At 35.9% G+C, this 15368-nt stretch overlaps 1 long non-coding RNA gene across 1 annotated transcript in view; it reads left to right on the top strand.

The window, feature by feature from the left end:
• The window catches only part of LOC111768905 (uncharacterized), a 41078-nt gene extending 27083 nt beyond the window's left edge, over positions 1–13995 (top strand). Inside the window, exons 3-4 of the long non-coding RNA XR_002801550.2 lie at positions 1325–1422; positions 9793–13995. This is a non-coding gene — a long non-coding RNA (uncharacterized lncRNA). The remainder of the gene's footprint in view (positions 1–1324; positions 1423–9792) is intronic.
• Positions 13996–15368: the final 1373 nt, after the last annotated feature.

Genomic DNA, 15368 nt, shown 5'->3' with positions numbered 1-15368 from the left:
TATGTCCACTTCGTTCCTTGAAATAGTGGAGATGTGGAACAGACCTAAACATCCTAATGGTAAAACCATTCCCTGGGACAGTGGACTGGTGTGTTTATTCAAACCTCTGTTCGAATATCCCCTCCTGCTTTTTTGATTATCCTATTTAATGCATGCCTCAGATTTTCTTTTGTTTCCCATCGTGTGAGGAGTGCTCAAATATTTATTAAAAAAAATCTATCAGAGGGCTGGCTCCATGGCGTAGTGGTTAAGTTCAGTGCACTCTGCTTTAACAGCCTGGGTTCGCAGGTTCAGAAGCAGGGTGTGGACCTATACCACTCATCAGCCATGATGTGCTGGCGACCCATATACAAAATAGAGGAAGATTGGCACAGATGTTAGCTCAGGGCTAATCTTTCTCAAGCAAAAAAGAGAGGAAGATTGGCAACAGATGTTACCTCAGGGCAAATCTTCCTCAGCAAAAAAAAAAAAGAAAAGGAAAAGAAACTCTGTCAATACTGTCATGAAAGAATAGCCACAATATATTGTCAAGAGAAAAAAGCAATTCATACCTACCTGCAAGAATATAAACCAATCTATGAACAATGATTCATTCAGAGGGTAGAACGGAGGAATTAAAAATTAGCCCTTTTGCTTCATCTCACACTCAACTGTTTGATTTATTTTCTAACAAGAGAATGCGTTTATTTGACACTTTAAGATATCCAAGAACAACAAAATGTCCACATTATCTTTAAAATAGATGGCAAAACTTGTAATTACTGATATCCTTCAACAATTTCAAATTAGGGTTGGTGTTTGTGATTATAATTTTATTCTGCTGCCTTTTCTTTCTAGAGAATGAGTGAATGAGGGTGAGCACGGCACAGGAGTACAGTGACGGTATGTGTGAGCGTGCACACAGGCGTATGTATGTGAGACATCGCTTCTCCTTCTACTCTCACTTGAGAGGTGTGGGACAGTTTGGGTCCAAACACAGAGCAGTTGTGATATACATAGGGGAAAGGAGCACCCTGAATTTTCCAGTTTTCATTCCTACAACCAGATCCCCCCCTCCCATCACCACAAAAGCAGTATTTTTAATAGATACAATGAAAGTTGAGAACTTGTGTTCAGTATTCCAATAAGGCTCTATGAATTTAGGAAACTGGTGTTATAATTCATGTTTTCTTCATATTGTTATTCAGCTCTTATCTAGACAAAACTTATTTTGTGCCAATACATATTGCATTTTTAAGACAGTTTTAAAATATGAAGGCTTTAATGTGAAATTTTCATCATCCTTCATAGATACTCATAACATATTCTCTTAACTTCTTACTAGAACTGAACAGGACCTTTGAAATATCTGTCTGTGAAGAACTGGATTTGAAATCTATAACAACAACTGGAGTTAGAGAAAGTTGATAAGAACTCTACCAGGTCTGTTTCATTACTATGAATGCTGCTACTACTAAGAACCAATGTCATTACCAACATTAATTGAGTGCTCAGTTTATGCCAGAAACTAGTCCAGGTGGCTGATACATGTGTAGACTCAACATATATGTGATGTATTTCAAAGCATGTTTGGTGCATATTAAATGTTCACAAGTACTAATTGCCACTATTATATACAATAAGGTGGGGACTATGACAATTGTAAATTGGAGAAAATCTGAGGCGTTGAGAGTTTAAGTAACTTGTCCAAGGTCATGCAACTAACAAATGACATTTACCAGGATTTGAAACAAGGTGATCTGACTTAGGAGTCCATTCTCTTAACATTAATTCCATACTTCTTTTCAATCAAAGAAAAATAACGTGTTGGATTGTGTCACATAAATGATTCATATTATTTAATCCTTAAATTAGGTAGGGGTAGCAAGAACTCTGAGAAAAGTCAGTTCCTTTGCTGTATCATGCCAGTAAATTCCAAAGAATTCAGAACTAGCCACTAAACATAAGAAGAAATGATTTTAACCTCAACTTGAAAAGCATTCTTGCGTGTATGCAAGCAAGTAGACTTCAGTGTAACAGACCTATGTTGCACAATAATCTGTGATTGAAAAGGAAAGGACTCGAGATTTCTTTTAGGCTGGTGGATTGTAATTACCTAATTGGAATATTAATTCCATTTGTCTTCCTTTGGAGAATGTTTCATCTTTTGTTTTACTCCTTGGTGGTACATCTAATTAAGGAAAACAGGCTGTGCCTATAAAAAAAAAAATCCATTTCCCAGCATTGAGGAGCAAATGCACTCCTATTACTAATTGTTGTTGTTGAAACTGAGTACCATGGAAAACTCAAACAGCAAATGGTAATGTTAATACTTAAAAAAATAAAAAAAGCAAAAACCTCACTATATTGTGCAACGGAGAAAACATCTTTCAGAGTTTAGGTTTGCTTCCCCAGGACTGAGACTATTAAAAGAGGAGAAACTTTGGAATGAGTTAGTTGTCCTTGTCAGCTCCATTCCATCTTATTTTGTGGAATATACAGAGGTGGTCCAAGGCTCATAAATTTACTGGACACCGTTCCACTGAAAATGCTGAAGTCCACGTATCCATCGTCTGTCTGAACCACAACAGCAATATTTACGATAGATAACTTCTCCCTTTGGCGTGTTTCTGTGAAGATAACAGAATCCTTGCTATTGAACTCAGTGCACCTACTGCAGTCAAATGTTAACGAAGAGAAAAAACAGAGGCCACTTTAACATTTTGGAATAAGGTGTTAAAAAATCCATCAGAAAAAAATCATTCTCTGGTAGAATAAAAGATTAGAAAGGACAGTGCCATGCATTCCATGAGGCCTGTGTTTATATTCTAGTAGATAGCAGAGAATATGCCCGATTATTAAACCTATACATAAAGAGATTCCACAGGCTCTCTTATGAATTCCGGTGGCAAGATATACGAGCCATATTATTTACTTAATGTATTTATTGATGTTCCACAATTCTACAAACTGTAGAGAGAGTTTTTTGCTTTATTGTTAAAAATAATAAATATAACTAAAAAATAAATAAGTATAAAAATATTTTGCTTTATTATTTCTGTTGGGAAGCTGCCATTCCGAAGGAACTAGGGCTGTCTCTGATGTTTTATTTAGTGCTCAGACCCCCAAACAAACAAACAAAGACTCTTATTAGAGAATTCTCTTTCAAATTTGCCACGCTTTAAGATTCCATTCTGTGATTCATTAGAAGAACCTTTGCTAAGCATTGGGGATTTAGTTCTTTGTATGTCTCAGGATTGTGTATTTAACTATTTCAACTCTCTCTGTCTCTTCTTTTTAATAAGTGCACATGAGTGGCTTGGATGTGAAGCTTCCCACAAATAGCAATTGCATCTGTTATTTATTCTGTACAGAAGCCAGCACAGTTCTTAATACATGTTTTCTGATGATGCTGCTGAAGAGGAAAAGGAGGATGACACTAGATTAAATGTGGTCCAGAATGAAACATGTTTGCTTCAGATTCTGCTCCTCTTAGGTTAGGTGGGAGAGGCAACACTTAAGATCATGGTATGCAGGTCAAGTAGTTTAGTTGCTAAAGATCCTACCTTTTATTTCCTTTTAGTGAGTATTTGTTAGATTTATCCTTTACAGGTATCCCGAGGTCCTATTTCTGAAATCCAATGTTTTTGATAACCTTCTAAACTTTGTGACATCTTGAAATTCAAGAAGTATGTTTTCTTTGCATCACCCAATGGACAAAGATGTGAGTGAGAGGTTAGTACAGTAGCGCACCTCCCCTCTGAATGATGTCTGTCCATTCTTCTGTACTCGTGTTGGTTCTGATTGTTCAACAGATTATCCATCTAACTACTTTGCAATTAGCCCTGTTGTTTCCACCTTACCAATCGTTCCAGTATCAGTCAGGATCAGCTAGATTTGTGCTGAGATAACAAACAACCTGAAAGTCTCATTGGCTGTGTCAGTTTTCTTCTACTGCCTATAATTTACTGCCAATTTAGTGGCTTAAAACAACATACATTTATTATCTCCCAGTTTTAGTGAATCAGAAGGAGTTTACCAGAGTCTTTTGCTCAGGACCTCACAAAACTGCAAAAAAGATGTTGACCAGGCCACAATTCTTTCTAGACATTGGGGTTCTCTTCTGAGTGCATGTGGTTGTTAGCAGAATTCAGTTCCTAAGTTTGTGACACTGAGGGCCCAGCTGCTTTGGTAGGTGTTGGGTAGGGGACACCCTCAGGACCTAGAGGCCTCCCACAGTTTCTTGCTTCAATGTCTTTTCCTTGGACAGTTCATAACATAGTAGTTTCTTTCTTCAAGGCCAGAAAAAGAGTCTCTCCCCAGCAGCCTAAGACAGAATCTTTTAAAACATAATATAGTCATGAGTGTAACATCCCATCACCTTTGCCATATAGCATAACCCATCCAAGGGACTGACTGTCCACTCACCTTTGCCATATTCTATTGGTAAGAAGCAAGTCACAAGTGCAGCCTTCACTCAAGGAGAGGAGATTATACGAGCGCGTGACTCATTAGGAGTCACTTTAGGCTGTGCCTGCCACAGTGATTTAACGAAGTCCAGGGTTTATTTCTTTCGCATGCAAAGTCGGCTGCAGTTTCGAGTAGCTATGCAGGGCAGTTTCCTCCATGTGGAGACTCAACCTTCCAGGCTGCCTCTGTCTTGTGACACTTTCATCTCAACTCAAGATCATGATCACCACAGCAAGGGAACAGAGTGCTCGAGAGTCTGACAGCAAGTTAAAGTTATCACGTGCACCTATAACCAATTGGGCAAAACCAACCTAATGGCAAAAAGATGGGTGTGTAATCTTCCCAAACGCCTGAGAAGAGAGAGAACTGGATGTGAGTGAGCAGTCGTGGTTAATACTAGTTAGCCTAAGAAATTTTTCTTAAAATTTGTGATGATATTTATATGAATTTATTTTATTGTATATATACTTACTGTTTCAGACTGAATTGTGTGCCCTTAAAATTCATAAGATAAGCCCTAACCCCCAGTAGGAGATAGACTTTTAAAGAGGTAATTGAGGTTAAATGAGGTCATAAGGGTGGAGCCCTAATCCAGTGACTGGGGTTCTTGCAAAAAGAGGAAGAGACGCCAGGGATGCGCATGCACAGAGGAAAGGGAGTGGGATGTCCAGCAAGAAAGTGGCCATCTGCAAGCCAAGGAGTGAGGTCTCAGGAGAAATAAAATCTACTGACACATTGATCTTGGACTTTCAGCCTCCAGAACTGTGAGAAATAAATTTCTATTGTTTACCAAATAAATAAATACCAAACAAATACGAATCTGTGGTATTTTGTTATGGCAGCCTTAGCAAATTAATACAATACAAAAGAAAAAGAAATATAGCTAGCCTGATTTTTAAAGCTTTATAACTCGACTTTACCCATTTGCTTATTTTGGTAGCCCTCCTGTGAGTTATATGTTTGCTTTTTGATTCCTATTCTACAGACCAGGAGGAGGAGACTTTCAAGGGGAAAAGTAACTCAGGCAAAGTTATCTAGTTAACCAGTGGATCAAACTCACTGCAGTGTTCATGTGCTAGGGTAGTTCAAATTTTCAGTAATAAGTTGTCTCAGGCAAAACTGGTTATTTCAGAAGCCTATAAACATTGGCCTTTGGCCATAGTCAGATGTGTGAACTAAGCTTACTACCTTAGGTTTATTAAGATTGGAAATCCTAATGGAAACTTCAATTTCATTAGAAATTCCCGTACAGCATTTATTTTACAAATTGCAACTTGGAGTTTAACTATGTTTTCAAATTTTCTATGGTCTTCGAAAACAATATTCAAGGCAACTCACTGTAACAAGAACATTTTCTGGTGCTATTATTGGATAAGCATATTAACAGCCAGGTCTCTTTAAGTGGACTACCCGGTGGACTAGCTGAGTGGACTATCTCAGTGGAGGCAGCTTTCGTTAGTAGAATTGTAAATACGACTGGAGGAGTGAATTCTTCTTCTGCAACGGAGATGGTTGTTTAAATAATAAGGAAATGACTCCTATCCCCTTTAAAGTTTTGTTCTTGTTAAGTGCACTCTTCCACACCAGGGGAATCACTAGTGTCTGTGGACAATCACTAGTTTCTGTGGTACATTTAACGTAATTAATATATGCATTTGTGTTTGCAACGATCTTTCCTTTTTCCTCTTTGTTCATGACACGAATCTTACTCACCTTCATACCTGTTTTCTTTACTGGCTACTAGCCTCTGTCCTTCAGATATATTTTAGTTCATCGAATATTCAGAGCATCAAATTTGCAACAATCCACAAAGCTCATTCGTGCACCATAAATAATATTTTTTCTCTATCTTTTTTCTCCTATTGTCCAAAATAGTTTAATCTATTTTGCCTAATGTCTTTGTTTTAATACACGTATTTAGTATCACTCGGCTATAGTTTTTGTGAATTTTCCAATAGCCTTAGAGCTTGACTCTTCTAATCCGTACCACTGCATCCCAGACTTATTTTCTATGAGACTTGAGTTGCATCTGTTTTGTTTAATTACGATAGAATTTTGTTTTCCAGCCCCTGCAACCATCACCACAATGAGCCATTCCAAGTCGTTTTGGTGTCTGTTTGAAGAGTCAACCAGCTACATCCCATACCAGCACATCTTCTAGGGCCCTAGTTCAGTCTCATGTCGGAACGCCCATCAAGCTCCCAGCTCTTGCTTCAATCTGAGCTGATGACACTCAAAATTCAAATGCACCTCAGGCTGTCCCCAAAGAGCTCCAGAAAGTGGTTGACTACTATTTTCCAGCTAAATCTATGAGGGGTTTGTGTGCTACAGGATTTGCTTTTAGTTAACAGACTGCTTCAGTGTTAATAAAAACATATGCAAAACTGCACACACAGTCTTTTTTCTTAAATAAGTGCCCATTAAAAATAACTATATGATAATTAATGAGGAAGGAAGGTAGTGCACTGTGGATGGTTTGTCAATATTGTAGTTAGATCATTCATGTGTGGAGGAGCGATACCCACCTACTTTCTCCTTTGTTTCAGAGATGTGGAGTTAATATTTCACTTCTTATTTTAGACACTCTCTCAAGCATTATTTTAAACAGGCAAACAGGGACCACTTCCAAGATACAGAAAGTCGCCATTCTTTGATGATGAATTCATAATGAAGGGAATCCTCATCCCGAATGGACTTCTGTACGGCACCATTCCCCTGAAACTCATGTTCCAAAGTATGTGGGAAGAATCAGTTAATGAATGTTAAATTAAGTTGTAACATACTTAGAGACATGGGTGATGTTTATGTGACACTAGTTTACTTTAAAACACTCCCTATTGACCTTTACAAAAATAATACCATAGCAATTTGAGATGAATATTTACAGTAGGTGGAAATAGTTCAGAAGTACTAATTCCCAAACCACTGTTTGTGAAATGTCCTGCTTCTTTGATGTATATTTTCACGGATTTCTTCAGGCAGAGACAGGCAATATTGCAAGTTCAACAAGGTTTCGTAGCTTGAGAGCAGACGGTACCTGCAGCCCTTTCATAGCAGGAATCAAAGTAGATCAGATTACTTAAAAAAAAATCACTTAATTTGTTACACGATAGTGCCTACATTGAAACTACTAGCTACATTGGAAGAAAGCCTAAAAACATGTCAACTAAAAGAGAATATATCATTTAAGTGAAAAACCTGTAAATAGTAACACTTGGTACTTTTATATGAAAAACGCTATTTTAAAAATTAGTTCTATTTGTTGATGAATATTGTCTTTGCAGTGGATACCTCTCTCTTCAGGCCTTATGTACTTGTAAGTTGTGGGGGAAATATTTTAAATCAAAGCTATAAAATAAGCATAGTTAGAGAGCTAACATGAGGATTTTTACTTCATTTACATTCATTACATATTATGAGTTTAATTACCTTCCTCAAATAATACCAGTATGAAGGAAAGATGCTGAAGAAGGCGTCTTTCTATGATGATTTTATTGATTGTGACTGATGGATGGCATCAACATTTCATAGTGAAGAATCATGGTTTTGTTACATCAGGAAAATTAAATTGGGAGAGTTATTTTCTTTCCCAGTGATAGTGGCAGTTAGAATATTTCACCTGTAATGAGATGTGTGCGTTATGTGCCATCGTGAACCACGGCTCAGCCATTAAATATATGTAAATGAAGAGAAACACAAGAGAGCCCGGGCATAATAACGTGCAGAACAGAGAAATGGATCCTGGAAAGTGATTAATTTATTTGATGATGCCTCAAGTGAGGAATTTTAGGTCACAAATGAAGTGACAGAATGACAAATTACCATTTTAAAGAATTTACTGGGCATCATTACTGAACAATTGTCAGGTAGTTTATGGTGGCTGAGAAGATGGTATAAATATAGATCTTTTCCTTATCTGAGATGAATTATTAATCACCTTTTTAAAAATCTTTGTGAGTGATGGTTGGCTGTCTGATTGGAAATAATGTGTTCTACAATTTTAACTAAATTCAAATATGATATGTAACAGGAATCTTTACAATTAAAGTCTCAGTGGAGAGTGGTAGGAGGTTTACAGTCAATTGCAGTTTTAATGTGATAGAAGAGGATGAATCCACTGGCATATTTCAATAGATTTCCTTAGGTATATTATCCCTGCTGTGATGTTATTCAAATGTTTACAGTTTATTTTCATTTGAAAAATGACATTCAGATACTTAAATTGTTTTCCTTGGTTTATTAGTTAATGAAAATGAAATTCTAGTAATTACTATAGTTTTGCAGCCTGCCACATTATTTAAAGTGAAGTGACTGGCTTTGTCAGTGGCATTATAAATGTTGTCTTCCTGTGTTTTCTTCAATTTTTGTTTGCTTTACCTATGTCCTGTCCTTTCTCTGTGTGTATGTCAGTGTGTCTAATACCAGTAACAACTGGAGTGTGGAAGACAAAGTCAGAATATGAAATAAAGTCGTGTTCTCAAGTTTCTTTTCACGTTTTGATAATTAAAGCACACAATAACCTACTTTGTACACAGCACTAACCATGCCAAAAATAAAAATGAAACACCAATATGAGGTACATTGAAAAATCTAGGCACCTTTTAAAATATCTGTTTGTGTCAGGCTACTTAAACCAGAGTTAGCACACCTATTTGTGTATGATCACCCACTTAGAGCAAACGAAATTGATAGGACAAAGTGTTTTGGATAAGAATTCAAGACAGTGGTTGCCTTTAAACAGAGTACGCTAGTAATCTAACAGAGTGGAACTGTCTAGAGAACTATTTTGGACAAACTTGTTTCTAAAGCAAGCAAATAGCAGTTGCCATTTTGCTTTTTAGATGGAAGGCCCTAAATGACTAATCTTTCACCTGGAAGAAAGCTTGAGATTTTGCTCTTTTTCTTGCTATTATGTGCACTCCCTCATTTTAATCTTGATTCATTCTGAGAGTATATGAAAAATTTAAATAAGTATTCCCTGTGTTACCCATGACATCTTACATTGCTGAACTAGCAGGAAATTTAAATTTTGAATGTACATGCTACTTTTAATTCATTTTGCTTTTACTTTTTTACCCCTCAACCAGGGTGGTAGAATTTTACTGAATCTTTCTGTCATTAAGAAAAGAAAAGAAAAAGACTTGTTTGACTTTAATTTCAGGGGCCAGTTTCTATAAGGCATCCTGAGTTCAGGCGAATCTTGGCGGTGCTCTTCTGTGTAGTGGTTTCCTTTAGGTTTTGCTTGGTGTGCATAATGGCACATTTCAAATGAGCCCACTCCAGCATTTCTCCATTAGAGATGACCCTCACCTTTCACTTTTCTTTGCTTCTTCCTTGCCACAGAAAATATAAACATGCAAACAAATGAATGAGGGCATGCCCCATGGAGGAAAATTCAAATCTTGCACAAGGTACCATAGAGAGATTGGACTTGTTTAACCTGGCGCAGTTCAGAGTGATCGAGAGTGGATCAGAGGAGAGAATGGCTGCTTTATGTGAACTGAGCCCTTCTGCCACATTTGAAGTACATTTCGTCTTCTGCCAGCTTGCATCAGCTGTCAGAGGGAGCTGCAAAATGAAATGAAGATGCCTTTGACTTCAAAGCATTGAGAGAGCAAAGAAAGATTCCTAAATAGAACAATGAAGAATAGATTTTAAATAAACTTACCGACATGGGAAAGGAGATTCTTTGTGCAGTTACAAGACTATGATTTGGGGCCCTTTGCGTGATTCAAGAATATGATAGAGGAAGAAGAGGAATGCTTCATTAATTGAAATGTCAGTGAATGGCCACTGAGCCAAGTGCATAGAGAGAAAAAGTATGTGGGTTATGCCCTTAACAATCTTAAAAAGCTGTTGAAGAGTTGAGCCACAAAAATGTCCAGACGTTTCTTGCAATCTACAAATTGAGATTTCTGAGGAGTTTTATCATACCAAAATGACTTAATTATGTTCGTGTCTTCTCTTTCTCTCAGGGTTGGTTCATTCCAGGAGCAGCGCTTCTCTGACTGCCTTTTTTCCTCCAAATCCTTGCACTGGCATTCCTCTTAACAAAAGGAAATCCAATCACATAGCTCCAGACACCCTCTCTCTATTTTTCCAACATTTTGTTATAAAAATTTCCAAACACATAGAAAGTAAATATCCATGTAGCGACTACCTAGATGCTACCATTGATATTTTACCTAACTCATTTTATCACATCTCTAACCATCCACCATCAATCCATCTTGTAATCTTTTAATGTATTTCCAAGTAAAAGCAGGAATCATTACTTTACTGTTAAATACTTCAGCATGCTTATCATTAACTAGAGCTTAATATTTATTTATTTTTCTCTTGAAGTAAGTTTTATATACAAAGGAATATACATTTTCTATTTCTATAAATGCATACATTTACATCACCCAAACTGCTATAAAGATACCGGATATTACTATCACCCAGAAAATTTCCTCATCCTTTTCCCAGTCAACACCTTACCTCCACCACCAACAGAGCAAACTACTGTCTTGACTTTTTTCCATAGAAATTAGTTTTCCCTGTTTTAGAACTTGACATAAAATGGAATCACACTAATTTTTGTCTAGCTTCTCTCGCTCTGCACAACATTTTTTGAGATTCATCCATGGTGTTACATGTATCAGTAGTTTATTTCCCTTTATGACCGGGAAATATTACATTTTCTGAATATTCTGCAGTTTATCTATTTTCCTATTAATGAACAGTTGTGTTATTTCTAATTTGGTAGTAGTATGGGATAAAGCAGCTATAGCCACTCTGTTTTACAAACATATGTTTTTATTTCTTTTGGATAAATATCTATGGGTGGAATGCTGGCTCATAAAGTGTATGGTTGTTATAGGAAACTGACAGATTTTTTACAAAATTATTGTGCCGTTTTATATTCCCATCAACAATAAATAAAAATTCTGGTTGTTTCACCTCGTTGACAACATCTGATGTTGTCAGTCTTTTTATTTTAGATTGTTTTGCATTTTTACTATTCCAGTTTTTCCGTCATCTTTTCTATGTCTTCAATCACTCTCTTTCTTCAGGATTTCTTTTGTCAGCATTCAAACATGACGTGATATTTTCCTCCTTGAAGAAGAAAGCAAAACAAAAATTTTGACCAAATGTCTCCTTCCAGCTATCAAATTATTTCTCTACTCTCGTTAATAACTAAGCTGCTCCACATTATCAATTAGCTACCTTCACTTGATCATTTGAAACTTCCTGACTTCTAGATGCTAGGGCTCCTTAGCCCTTGGCCTCTCGACCTTCTTATGTTCTAATTATCCACTTTCTTCCAGGAGAATCAGGTTGACTCCTAAGACTTTCAAATTAATCTCTATGCCAACAATTCTCAAATTTGTATCTCTGTCCTGGACTTCCCTGAGTTTCATGTGCCTACTTTACATTTCCACATGTCTATGATTCTGATATCTCAAAGTCACCATGTCTGATTTTGATCTTGTGCTCTTGCAATTATGCTGCTCCTCCAGGAGCCTTAATCTCTGCTAGGATTGTGTATTCCCTCTTCTTCCCGTCTGAGAAAAAAAATCTAATATTTTTCAAACCAAGTTAAAGAATATGATAGATGTGTTTCAGGAAAAATAAAAATAATCTAAAAGGAACACCTAAAACGCCTAATGTCTAAAAGGAAATTAGGCAATACTTAGAGTGAATCAGATATCCATTTATCAATACTTAGCTGATGGAGCTGAACTTGTTCACAGTGCAAAATTTGCAGCCTTAAGATACTTCTATCACAAAAGAAGAAAATAAACAGGAATGAGTTAAATAATTAAATTCATATAATAGAAAAAGGACAAAAGAAAAATCTTAAATAAATTAAGGATGAAAGAAATAAGAACTGGAAAATAATAAAGCAGAATTGATGTAAGAAATAAAACAAGTAGGATAATCAAAAAAACCAAAAATATGTTATTTAAATAGATTAATAAAATTGTCAAATCTTCAACCAGGCTCACTGAAATAAAAAGAGAGAATATCCAAATAAATAAAACTGTAAAAAAGAAAGCAAGCATAAATACAGTAGAGGTTAAGAAGATAATAAGACAAAACAACATTTATGCCAATAAATTAGAAATTTGAAAATGCAGCTGATTTGTCTCCTAGCAAAATTTAGTGCACCAAAAGAAGCACAAGAAGAAATAGAAAATATGAATGGTCCTATAACTAGTAAAAGTATTGAAATAGTAATTAAAATTATCACATAAAGAATCACCAAATCCAGAAGACTTTAGAAGGTGATTCAAGCAAATATTAATTAAGCAATGCCAAACATAGTTAATACCTAACATAAACAAACCATTCCAAAGACAATACAACAGAGGCTATTTCACAAAACAAAAAAACATAAAAAAAATATATGTGGCTCGAATGACATTGGAAACAAAATCAAGTAGAAAATATAAGAAAAAAATTATAGGCCAGTATCAATCATAGTCATAGATCCAAAAATCATAAAGTATTAACAAATAAAATCTATGATTATTTAAAATAGATAAAACATGTAGGGTTTATCCCAGAAATTCAAGTTGGATTTAAGATTAGAATAGTTATTAATTTAATTCTTCATCTTAACAATTTAAAAGAAAATAAAAGGAGCTAATAATAAAAAAAACTTAGAGGAAAACATTTAAAATTTACTTTTTTTAAAAAAGCAAATAGTTTATCATAAAAAAGGAAAACAAATAAAATATTGCAAAACTAGAGCTAGAAAGACAATTCTTTAATCTGAAAAGTATATCTACCAAAATCCTGTATTGAGTGGCATCCTAATACAGCAGTGGGTCTCCCCTTATGCTCCGCGTATACATTTCAAGACCCCCAGTGGACAGCTGAAAGCGCGGATAGAACCAAACCCTAAATATAGTCTGCTTTTTCCTACATATACATACTGATGATAAAGTTTAATTTATAAATTAGGTACAGTAAAAGATTAACAACCATAAGTTATAATAAAATAGAACAATTATAGCAATATACTATAATAAAAGTTACTGTACATCTTAGTAACCTTAGCGTAGGATTTTTTTTCATTTATTAACTCAAGAACTTTCGCCTTTTCCCTTAAAAGAAGCATTTTGCCGCTTCTCTCTGGCATATCCAAATTGCCAGCATCAATACTTTTGGGCCTTGCGGCCATTGGTAATTAAAATAAGGATTACTTGAACACAAGCACTGCAATATCATGACAGTCGATCTGACAATCGAGACGGCTCCCAAGTGACTAAGGGCTGGTAGAGTATACAGCATGGATACGCTGGACAAAGGGATGATTCAGGTCCAGTGTGACAAAGCAGGATGCAGTGATTTCACCATGCTACTCAGAATGGTGTGCAATTTAAAACTTATGAATTGTTTAATTCTGGATTTTTTTCCATTCAATATTTTCGAATGAGGTTAACCACAGATGACTGAAACCACAGAAAGTGAAACTTTGCATAAGTGGAGACTACTGTATTGAAATGTTAAATTCATTCCCATTAAAATTAGAAATAAATGAGAATATTTTCATTCTTTTCTATTGTATATTTTGTTGCATTTTGAAATCAGCACAAGACAAAACAAATAAATGGTACCAATATGTTGAAAAAGTAAAAATTGTCATTATTTGTAATACAATTATCTGTCTAGACTACCGAAAACTATGAAAATTATTAAAATAGGAGTTTTGTAAATATGTATTTTTATGTATACACACTATATACAAATATATATATCACATTGATACATGAAAGAAAGCTGATATAGCTATATTAATAGCAGTCAAAATAGACAGGAAAAAGGATTACGCAGTATTCAAGAATCAGTTAGAAAAGTAAGCAACACAGTGAACAAAGAGAAAAGACATGGACAGGCACATCACACAAGAGGAAACACTCTAGACGTATACCCTAGTAAAACCTTGCATAGTACACTGGGAGCTATATAATGTTCATAGAAATATTGTTTATAACAGCAAAACACGAAAGTCAGTTTTTGGTCACAAAAACACACTTGAATACAAAAATAAGTTGAAACATTTGCATATAGCCAAAGGATACCATGCCAGTAGAATAATATGCCTCCTTATGGAAGACTCCTATAAAGATAAGATTTAGTAAACCAGCATAAGCCAGGCCTGGTGGTCTAGTGGTTAAGATTCGGTGCTTTCACTGCCTCAGCCCAGGTTTGTTTCTCGGTCAGGGAACCACACCACTCATCTGTCGGTCATCATACTGTGGCAGCCACCTGTTGCTGTAATGCTGATGAATTTTGCCATTGGTATTTCAAATACCAACAGAGTTACCCATGATGAACAGATTTCAACAGAGCTACCAGACTAAGATGGACTAGGAAGAAGGCACTGGCCACCCACTTCTGAAAAAATTGGCCATGAAAACCCTGTGGATAGCTGCAGAGCATTGTCTGACAGAGCACCAGAGGGTGAGAGGGTGGTCCAAAAAGACTGAGCAGGGTTCTGCTTTCCTGTATGTAGGGTGAGTAGAAGTCAAAATCTGTTCTACAGCACTAAAAACAACAAAATTAGCACATTGTATTCATATAAAGTTAATATAAAGTTAAAAAATGTGCAAAAATAAACCATATTTATTTACGGATGATGCATATATGGTTAAAATATATATATTTTTTAAATGTGAATTGTAAGGGGCCTGCCCAGTGGCATAATAGTTAAATTCACACACTCTACTTTGGTGGCTTGGGGTGTGCTGGTTCAGATCCTGGGTGCAGAACTAGCACCGCTCGTCAAGACATGCTGAGGTGGTGTCCCACATAGAAGAACTAGAAGGAAGTACAACTAGGATATACAACTGTGCACTGCGACTTTGGGGAGAAAAAAATGTGAATTGTGAACACTAAATTCAGAACAATGATTATCTCAGGAA

This window comes from Equus caballus, chromosome 18 (genome assembly GCF_041296265.1).
Source record: "Equus caballus isolate H_3958 breed thoroughbred chromosome 18, TB-T2T, whole genome shotgun sequence".
In the NCBI taxonomy this organism is placed as follows: Eukaryota; Metazoa; Chordata; class Mammalia; order Perissodactyla; family Equidae; genus Equus; species Equus caballus.
The sequence above is the reverse complement of the archived record's forward strand: the minus strand, read 5'-3'. Positions and strand labels throughout refer to the sequence as shown.